Source organism: Equus asinus, chromosome 22, assembly GCF_041296235.1.
Source record: "Equus asinus isolate D_3611 breed Donkey chromosome 22, EquAss-T2T_v2, whole genome shotgun sequence".
Lineage (NCBI taxonomy): Eukaryota > Metazoa > Chordata > Mammalia > Perissodactyla > Equidae > Equus > Equus asinus.
In genome coordinates, this window is record NC_091811.1 from 38,289,509 (window position 1) to 38,299,295 (window position 9,787).

Below are 9,787 nucleotides of genomic sequence, written 5' to 3' on the forward strand. Positions count from 1 at the left end.
AAATAGTATTTTCATTTTACAGATGCAGTTACAGATTCTAGGTACATAACTTCCCTAAGGATAACTAGCCTAATAAGTTCTAGTAAGTTCTAGCCTGAGGATTCAAACCCAGGTCTGTCTGACTTCAAAGCCCAGGTTCTTGCTGTTGGGCCACCTGTCTTGCAAAGCCTTGGAATTCTGTGTTCCAGAAGATGAGTTCTTAACCTGGCGGCCCTATACGTGTCTGCCCGTCAGAATCAGAGCCTGAGAATGCTCCCGCGAACCATCGAGGTGATGTGCGCCTACCTGATTGGAGCCACTCTGCTCACCTCATGTAACAGAGGAGGAACCTGAGATCCCACAGAAGTGAAGTGCCTGAGGACGCATAATGAGTGAACTGTGGGGCCAACACTCAAACATAAGATTTTTATTTCTTTTGTCTTCTCCCGGAGTCATTTGAGAGTGGAACAAAATCGGTAGGAAGAGAATAAATACAGTTCCCCCTTCTAGTTGCGAAATAGAGACAAAGTCTAATGCTGCCAGGTGAACTGACTTGTTTTGGGGCCAAGGACATGACTGGTGTTTCTACTTCTGCTTGTGAACTTTCCATCTTGTCCCATCCTAGATAATAAGAGCTACCAGAAATGAGAGAACAGACTTCCTGATGATTTAGAAGGATAAAAATTATCTTTGCTAAAGCTTCAAATGGGAAGAAAACCTCCTATACTTGGTTTTTTATTAAATTTTATGCCAGCTAAATAATCACATAGAGAGCAATCTTCTATACTTGGGTTTTTTTATTAAACATCATTGCAGCTAAATAATCACATGAAACTCCGATTGTTCCCTCAGTAGGTGGTCTTGTGCCTAAACCCTTATGTTCAGATCATTCCTTGCTCAGTAAACAAAACCATTTTCCTGAGTTTAGAGATTTAAGAGAGTAAGATGATCTATCGCTATTTGCTGATATTAAGCGATATTTGATCTCTGTGTACAATCCTCCATCTGCTATATCGTAAACTCCCTACAGGCAGGATTTTTTCCTTCTTAATCTGTATATTCTCAATGTTTATTTGAGTGCTGTGAAAGAGTGACTGATCGATAGATGTTTGAAGAGTAAAAGATAAATTCATAGGGCTGGCTGACGCTCAGGTTATCTATTTTCTTCATTCATTTATACTTAAACACGAGCACTTGCTCTGAGCCAGCGCGGTGCTAAGGATTGGAATCCTGTTCAATCCTTTGGCAGTCCGAGGGACTCACACTCCATTGGGAGAGAGTGATGAGTAAGAGGGTGCTACTCTGGGGTGTTTTGGAAACACAGAGAGAAGCACCTAAGGCAGACGAAGAGTTAGAAAAGGCATCCTGAGGAAAGCGCATCTAAGTCAAGACTTGAAAAAGGAATTTGAATTAGCCTGATAACAGGGTGAGGAGAGAGTACCAGAAGCAGTGAGAACAGGCTTTAGTTATGAGACATGCTTGGAAGATCTAAAATATAGGCATTCACACGCAGAAAGACAAATATTGCATGATCTCACCTACATATGAAATCTAGAAAGAAAAAAGAAATGTCGAACTGGTAGTAAAAAAGTAGAATGATAGTTACCGGAAGCTGAGGGATAGGGGAAAAGGGAAGATAGTGATCAGAAGGTACAAACTTTCAGTTATAAGATGAATAAGTTCTGGGGACCTAATGTACAGCATGCTGACTACAGTTAAGAATAATGTATAGTATACCTCAAAAAAAGAGAAAACATGTGTCCAAACACAAGAATACAAATGTTCATAGCAGTCTTATTCACAATAGCCAAAGAATGGAGACAACCCAAATGTCCACCAACGGATGAATGGATAAACAAAATGTGGCATATCCATACATTGGAATATTATTCAGCAATAAAAAAGAATGAAGTACTGATACGTACTACATCATGGATGAACCTTGAAACATTATACTAAGTGAAAGAGGCCAGTCATGAAAGGTCATACATGATGTGATTCCATTCATCGGAAATATCCAAAATAGGCAAATTCATATAAATGGAAAGTAGATTAGTAGTTGCCAGGGGCTGGGAGGAAAGGGATGGGGGGTTTTGAATGAGGAATGGGTACAGAGTTTCCTTTTGGGGTGCTGAAAATCTTTTGGAACTTGATAAATGTGGTGGTTACACAACACTGTGAATGCCACAGAATCGTACACTCTAACGTGGTTAATTTTATGTTAGATGAATTTCACATCAATTTTTAAAAATCAGTAATTACAATAAATAAAAATTTAAAAATTAAAAATAGGCTTTGTGTGAGTCAATTATATAGGGAGACTTGGAAAGTCGTTGCTGTCTGGATCCATGAAGTTAAAGGCCAATTTCAGAAAAATAAAAAGATTTTTCTAGAGTTGTCAAACACTTCTCTCTTATTCCTAATATCTTGTAATCCCAGGAAAATTTATGAAGTATTTTGATATCATTTTCAACAGAAAAGATCCCTAAACTAAGTGTACAGAAGTCACAGAATAAATTAATCAGTGCGTACGTGGCCTGTGGTACAGTGCAGGTGTGCCAGAGTTTTCAGTGAAGGTGAGGAAGAGCATACAAGACAGGGGAGGGGGACACTTGCCATTTTCCTAGTGACCTGTTGCACACAAAAGTGCACATTTGGGTATGTATACTGTGTCCCTATCTTTAAAATTACTCATTCTATAAAAGAATACAAAATTGTAGGAATAGAGAGGATTACAATGAGAATTTTCACACCTGCTTTTTTGAAAAACGCATTTTAACCTGAAGAGCTTATGTAGCTTAATTTTATTATGTCTCTAGCACACGGGGAGCTGGTTACTGTGTGTTGTTAATTGTTTCTTGGGCAGTTTCCCTGTCTTGACTTTAAACTTAGTGAGTACAAGACTGTATATCCTACTTAACATGGTTCTCCTATTCCTAGCATGGTACTGAGTTCATAGTAAATCCTTGATAACTATTTGTCAAATGAGTGAATGAGAGCTCCCTGCTTTAATCAGAAGAGATTGCATGAAGAAAAGGGTGTTTCAGCCTGGCAGATACATCAGGGCAAGTTGTTACAAGCATAGGAAACAGTGCAGGGAAAGACTTTACATTTAGGACCTGGGGCTTTTGACCCTGGACTACGAGTAGATTTTCATGGCTAGTTGTTAGTCATGCACAGAAGACTGGAGAAGACTAGATGGAGGGTTTGCGTGCTTATTGAAGTGATCAACGAGACCGTAGTTCATAGCAGAATTTTAGGACCAGTGGTAATATTGTGGCGTTTATAGATGAAGAGGTGGTTTTACAATGAGATTTGCTGTATTTTGTAAGAGAGATCAGCAAAGTATATGAACCCTGCGTGAGGACTTCCTCAGCGCAGCATTTTTAAAGAGTATAACTTCCTGGCCAAACTGCCTGGGTTCACACCTCAGCTCTGCCCTTTGTCAGCTGTGTACCTTGAGGCAACTTATGCAACCTCTGTTCTTCAGGTTTCTGATCGGAATGGTGATAATCCTATTTATCTCACAGTGTCATTGATAAATGGGTAAAATGAGTTAACACACTTCAAAATCACAGGGTAATTCTTGCACATATGAAGTGCTTAATAAATGTTTAGGCATACCTCATTTTATTGTGCTTCACAGATAATGTTTTTTTGCAAGACCCTCCACCAGCGAAAAGATTACCACTTGATGAAGGCTCAGATGATGGTTAGCACTTTTTAGCAATAAAGTAGTTTGAGAATGTGCATTGTTTTTTTAGACATAATGCTATTGCACACTTAACAGACTACCGTACAGTGTAAACATAGCTTTTGTATGCACTGGGAAATCAAAAAGTTTGTGTGGCTCGCTTTATTGTGATATTCACTTTGTTGCAGTGGTCTGGAGTGGAATCAGCAATATCTCTAAGACATGCCTGGACTTATTATTTTATTACATGGTTTACAGAAGTTCAAATGGCCCTACCCACCCAGAAATCTCTGCCGGGGTTTACTCTTAGCTCCTACCTGGTCCTAAATTCTCACCATGGAGAATTTAATTCTATAGAAGGCAAATTCTAAGGAAAAGTTTCCAGAAAGCCACTTTTAAAATGCACATAAATTACTTGAAAAGGGAAAAAAATTCTTAAAGCATTATAAGGTGGGGGTGGTGGTCGATTTTTAGTGGGAACTTGACTAGCCAATGGGTGCCCTGATTAAACGTCATTTCTGGTTGTCTGTGAGGCTGTTTCTGGATGAGATTAGCATTTGAATCAGTGGGCTCAGTAAAGCAGACTGCCCTCCCCAGTCGGGTGGGCATCGTCCAGTCCATCGAGGGCCTGAAGAGAACAAAGGTGGCGGAAGGAGGGTGGAGCTCATTTTTTTTCCTGCTTCACCACTTGAGCTCGGCCATCTTATCACATCTTCTCCAGACCTCAGACTAGGATTTATGCCATTGGCTTTGCTGGTTCTCAAGACTTTGGACTTGAACTGAATTACGCTGCATACTTTCCTGGGTCTTCAGCTTGTAGATGGCACATTGTGGGACTTCTCAGCCTCCATAATCATGTGACCCAACTTCTCATAATAAATCTCTCTCTCTATATATACAACTGTATATATATTTAAATATGTATCCTACTTCAATATATCTTTAAATATATATCCTACTTTAATATATATTTAAATATATATCCTATATATTAAATAGTAAGATATATGTTTAATATGATTAGTAGGATATATATTAGTCTTTTTCTCTGGAAATCCCTGACTAATATAGTGGGCTCAGAAAAGTCTGTGAGCATCTTATCCAATGTTATCCAACCCCATCATTTTACCAGTGAGGAAAATAGGTCCTAGAGGGGAAAAGTTACCTCTCAAAGCTTACTGGTAACCTCAAGATTATCATTCCGTGTATCTCCCTCCTAATCCCTTTTATTTATGTCACTTCTATATCAAACCTTCTTCCACTAATACAATTGCTAAGATGATAGCACACTGATTGGCTGATGCTCAAAGGCCTTCAGAGAAGTTTCTCGATAGCAGAAGGAAAAGTAAAGAACACCCGATCTGATTGGCAACGGACAGCAAAAAAGATTTTCAACCAAGGAGCATCCTGGGACAATAAAGAGAAGGAGAGGAAGGGCGAGGGGAGGACAAAATTTGCCTAACTCAGATTTCTTCCAATATGTGAAAAGGTAAGAGCTGCCAGAAATGATAACTACATTCCCCCAGGGTTTGGTTGAGAAGATGAAAAGGAAGAAACAGGAATTAAGAAAGGTTGGGATGACTGAGTCTGGCTTTCTTTGGGGATTTCCAGAGCATCTATTCTGGAACTTCACATTTGAAGGGAAGTAAACGCCCAAACCCAACAAAAGTTCTAAAAGAAAGCATCCTTAGATAAAGAGTTTGAATGTCGGTTACCCTCAGCAGAAACTGGAATTTACTGGGACTTTTTTTTCCAGCAAGATTGAATGTCATACAAGAAATCTCAAACCATGTGTCGCTTTTCTTCTGAGAAACCTGAGGGTCTTCAAGTTTTCATTTGAACAGTTAACAATGATGACTCCAGAATAGCATTACTGTGAGTAATGGTCTAGGACATCAAAATGTTTTGAGTTGATGCTTTTGCTTTTCTACAATACACAAGCAACATGTTTTATCGGAAAATTGGATTTTAATTTATGTTTATTCTTTGCCACTAACATATTATAAGACTAGTAGTTTTCATAATTTGAGAGAGCCAGGACTCCAGATATTTGCTATGTAATTTTTTTTGTATACTCAAGTGCCTTTAGACAAAACAAGAACGTAATTTAGCCACCCACTAGCCATGAAAGCATCTGTGGCACGTAATATTTTTTCCATGGGGCCTGGATGACGGCTTTTCATGCTTGTTTATTTGATCTGGGAAAACACAGCTCACAAACAGCATCTGGATTTCAGAGAAGGTTCCTATATTTGCCCCCAAATTTTCCCTTTCAGTCAATGGTACTCAAGTGACTCATCTGCGGGGTCAGAGAGTTGAGTTGCTCGGCAGAAACTAAAACGCAAGAGTCTCTGGCTTGTTCTCTGTAACCACCAAACCCCACAATCTCCTCCATGGGTGTGTGGCACGGGAACCTGCATGAGGTTCTGCCAAGACCACCAGGGACCGGGAAGAATACCAGATGTTATAGCTGAAAGTGGGCAACACAGTCCTGACAAGGATCAGAGAAATCCTGCAGAGATTTTAGAGCTTGTCTATTTTATTTAAAGAGTTCCTTGCTAAGAGCAGAAGCTGGGGTGGGGGAGGAGGAGGAACTTTTTTTTCATTAAAAGGTGTGACTGAGAACTTGCAATTTTTGATGACGTTTCTCCCTGAGAGATCTTTACCATTGGCAGTCCCATTTGTGACACTGATGAAAAGCTGTGGGGCACAGTTTTCGGAGGTCTCCAAGAGAAACTCAATGGTTTTAACTTAACCCAGTTTCAGCAGAGCAAGTGGCTTGGAGTAAATGAAGAAATAAACAGCAGGCGGTGCTTCTTGAACATGAGCAAAGGTGAAACAAGGCTAGGCCACAACAGGGTCAGCTTGACCTGTAGCCTCTAATCAGCCTGAGAATTATGGCTTTCCTGGTTTTTGCCCAGTTCTTTCATTTCCTTTATTGTACAACTTCTGGAAACAGGCCACCTGCCTAGCTTGATGTACCTGCCGCTGTGATTTTTAGCAACACCAGATTGAATTCCACAGCTGATTTATCGTATTGCTATTGCATCACCAAGACATCAACATAAAAGAAGGGTTCAAGGAACATGGAGACTTCTGTCATTTTAATAAATGCATAATAAGACCAGACAAAGGGAAGAAATAGCTATTCATTTCTTAAACAAGTTCATTAGCTGGTGACCCCAGTTAACGTTTAACTCTAGGCTTCTCCTACATTATTTTGTCATCTTTTCTTTCTTTCTTTCTTTCTTTCTTTTTTTAACTCAATTTTTGATGTAAGGAAGAAGACTTCAATTTTTCTGCAATATGTGGAGTCAGGCTCTAGTTAACCCTACAAAACATTTCTAAATCTGCTAAGGGTTGAAAAGTACTGTTATGTTTAGAGGAATACACAAAAGAAAGATTACTACTTATACAGCAGTAACTACGTAGGGACATAGCCTCAGAACAAAACAAAAACAATTTAAGCTTTTCCCTTCATCTTATAAGTGGAAAAAACTAATATTTAAATATTACTGACTTCCTACAAAGAGGAATATTTAAATCCCTGGACATCTGCCATGGAGGAAGGCTGGATTAGACTCTTTTGCTCTACTTACTTTTTCTTTTTTTCTCTCTCTCTTTCTCCATCTTTTCTTCTCTTTTTTTTCTTTTTCTTTACCACTAAATTCATACCTTTTGGCTCTGGGGCATCATTTTATTTGCTTTTAATTTCTTTGCCCTAAATAACAGTGCTTCTCTTGTCTTCATGTAACATTATATTCTTGAGACTCACAGCTTTCTTTGTCATCTTCAAATGAATTAATTGTTACAGACGAGATCCATGCTTGATTTATGTATCCTACAGTTTTGAAGAAATGTGCATAGCATTCAGAAACCTAGTTAAATTTCTTTCAAATCTCCCCAGTGCTTTTATGGTGAAACCTTATCCATCCCAAGCTCAGTATCTTTTGTAACAGCCATGGTCCAGCCCTGAATGATAAATACTGGCAGGGAAAAATTAGAGGTGAATGTACTCAATTTAGTCTGTAAAGAAATCCCATACCACAACTTTTCCTTCCCAACATGTTCATAAATTCTCGTGATTAAGGGAGGCAGTGTTGTAGGTTAGAACAATCATAGCTTTTGGAATAGACGAACCTGACTTCAAACATTCGCTGTGCTACTCACTGGCTCTGTAATCATAGTTGAGTTAGTCTCTCTCTGCCTCAGTTTCCTTATAGTGCCTACTCCATAATATTGTGGTGAAGGTTAATGAGAAATTGTATGTTCACTATAGTGTCACATATTATATGCCTAATGGAGCTTTAATGTAATGGGCAAATATTTTTCATTGATGGTAAAAGCAGTATCAAAACTACCAACTTATATAAATCATAGTAGCTTAAATCACATAAGAGAAACGCACAATTTCTAGAGGCTAAATTTGACACAGTTAATTAGTTTTCATGGAGACAAGGTCTTGATTTGAGTCTTAGCTGAATTAATTTGATTACAGACCCTGGCTTTGGGAGTTCTGGCACTTTACTCTGGATGCAAATCTCTTTTCTGAATAAAGTCCACTCCCTATGCTGGTGACTAGCTGGTTGGTGGTAATAAGTCATCATAGTGTGCTAAGCACATTGGCATTGCAATGGCAACCATGAGGGGGCTCTATTCTGTTATTTCTATAACTCTCCAGGAAGAATTGCCTGAGCTCATTTACAAACCTGGTCTAGTAAACCAGAATGTCATAAATAGAGCCCATAAATTTGTATTTCTCCTGTTTTCCAGGTGTCATGGCATTTAAGAACCATAATGAAAGCTATAATGTGATATCCGTCACCTTTCTCGTCAGCTCCAGATCCTTCGTGAATCATGTGTTTTTGAAGCCCACACGATCCACAGAATCACAGGTGCTCAGTACAGTTAATCCTTACTGGCCAATGCCTTCATGGAAGTGTTTGTGCTGCTACCTCGATAATATAGTGATGTGTCTGCTAAACGTGATCAGATGTGTCTGAATCCCGGTAAGAAACTTGGTTGAGACTCAAGGTTAGACACTGTCATGGCCTAACCTTGTTTCCCTCTCGCTCAAGTGTTCAGGAAGCACCACTTGCTGTTTATTTCTTCATTTGCTTTGAGCTACTCATCTCACTGAAACTGGGTTAAGTTAAACTGTTGATCCGTTGGAAAACTCAAAACACTGTGCCCCACAGCTTTTCATCAATGTCTCAATAGTGAAGAGTATACATAAATCCTAAGGCAATAGAAGAAAATATTTAACCCATATGAAATCAAGGAGAGAGAAACAAAGGAACACAGAATAGATAAAACAGATATTTTTATTGGAATGAGGTGACAGATCTAAAACTGAATGTAAAAGCAGTTACTTTGACTTTCAATGGATTAATGCTCCAATTAATTGAAACTTCCAGACTGGATTTTAAAAACCTACTAGTCTTCTGCTTATTAGAGACACATTTAAATATGATGGTACAGAATGGTTGAAACTACAATTATGAAAAAATTATATAATTATATCGTGTATATACTAACCAAAAGAAAGATGGCATATCAGTTAAGTTTATTTAGTATCAGAGAAAGTAAACTTTAAGAAAAGATAAAAAAGGTCTTTATGATGAAAAGCGTAATTCACCAAGGATAGATATTAATTATAAATTTCATGCACCTAAGAACATAGCCTCAAAATATATAAAGAAAGGTTGACAGAAATAAAGAGAAATAAATGAGTTCGTAATTATAGAGGGAGACTTACACTATTCTTGGTAACTGATGTAACAAGCAGACAAGAAAAAATCAGTAAGGATATAGATTTTTAATAACATGATCAACCAATTTAATTAGTTGACTGAAACACTGCATCCAGCCGCTGAAGTATACATATTCTTTTTGTGCACAAATGGGATATTTAGAAAAATTGACAGTTAGAAATGAGGGGAGACATAAAACAAATCTCAACCAATTTCAAAGTATTTAAGGCATACAGAATATAGTTCCTCACTACACTGCAATTAAGCTAAGAACCAATAATAAAAAGATAGCTGGAAAAATCCTCTTATGATTGGAAATTAAGAAGTACACTTCTAAATAACCCATAGGTCAAAAGAAATC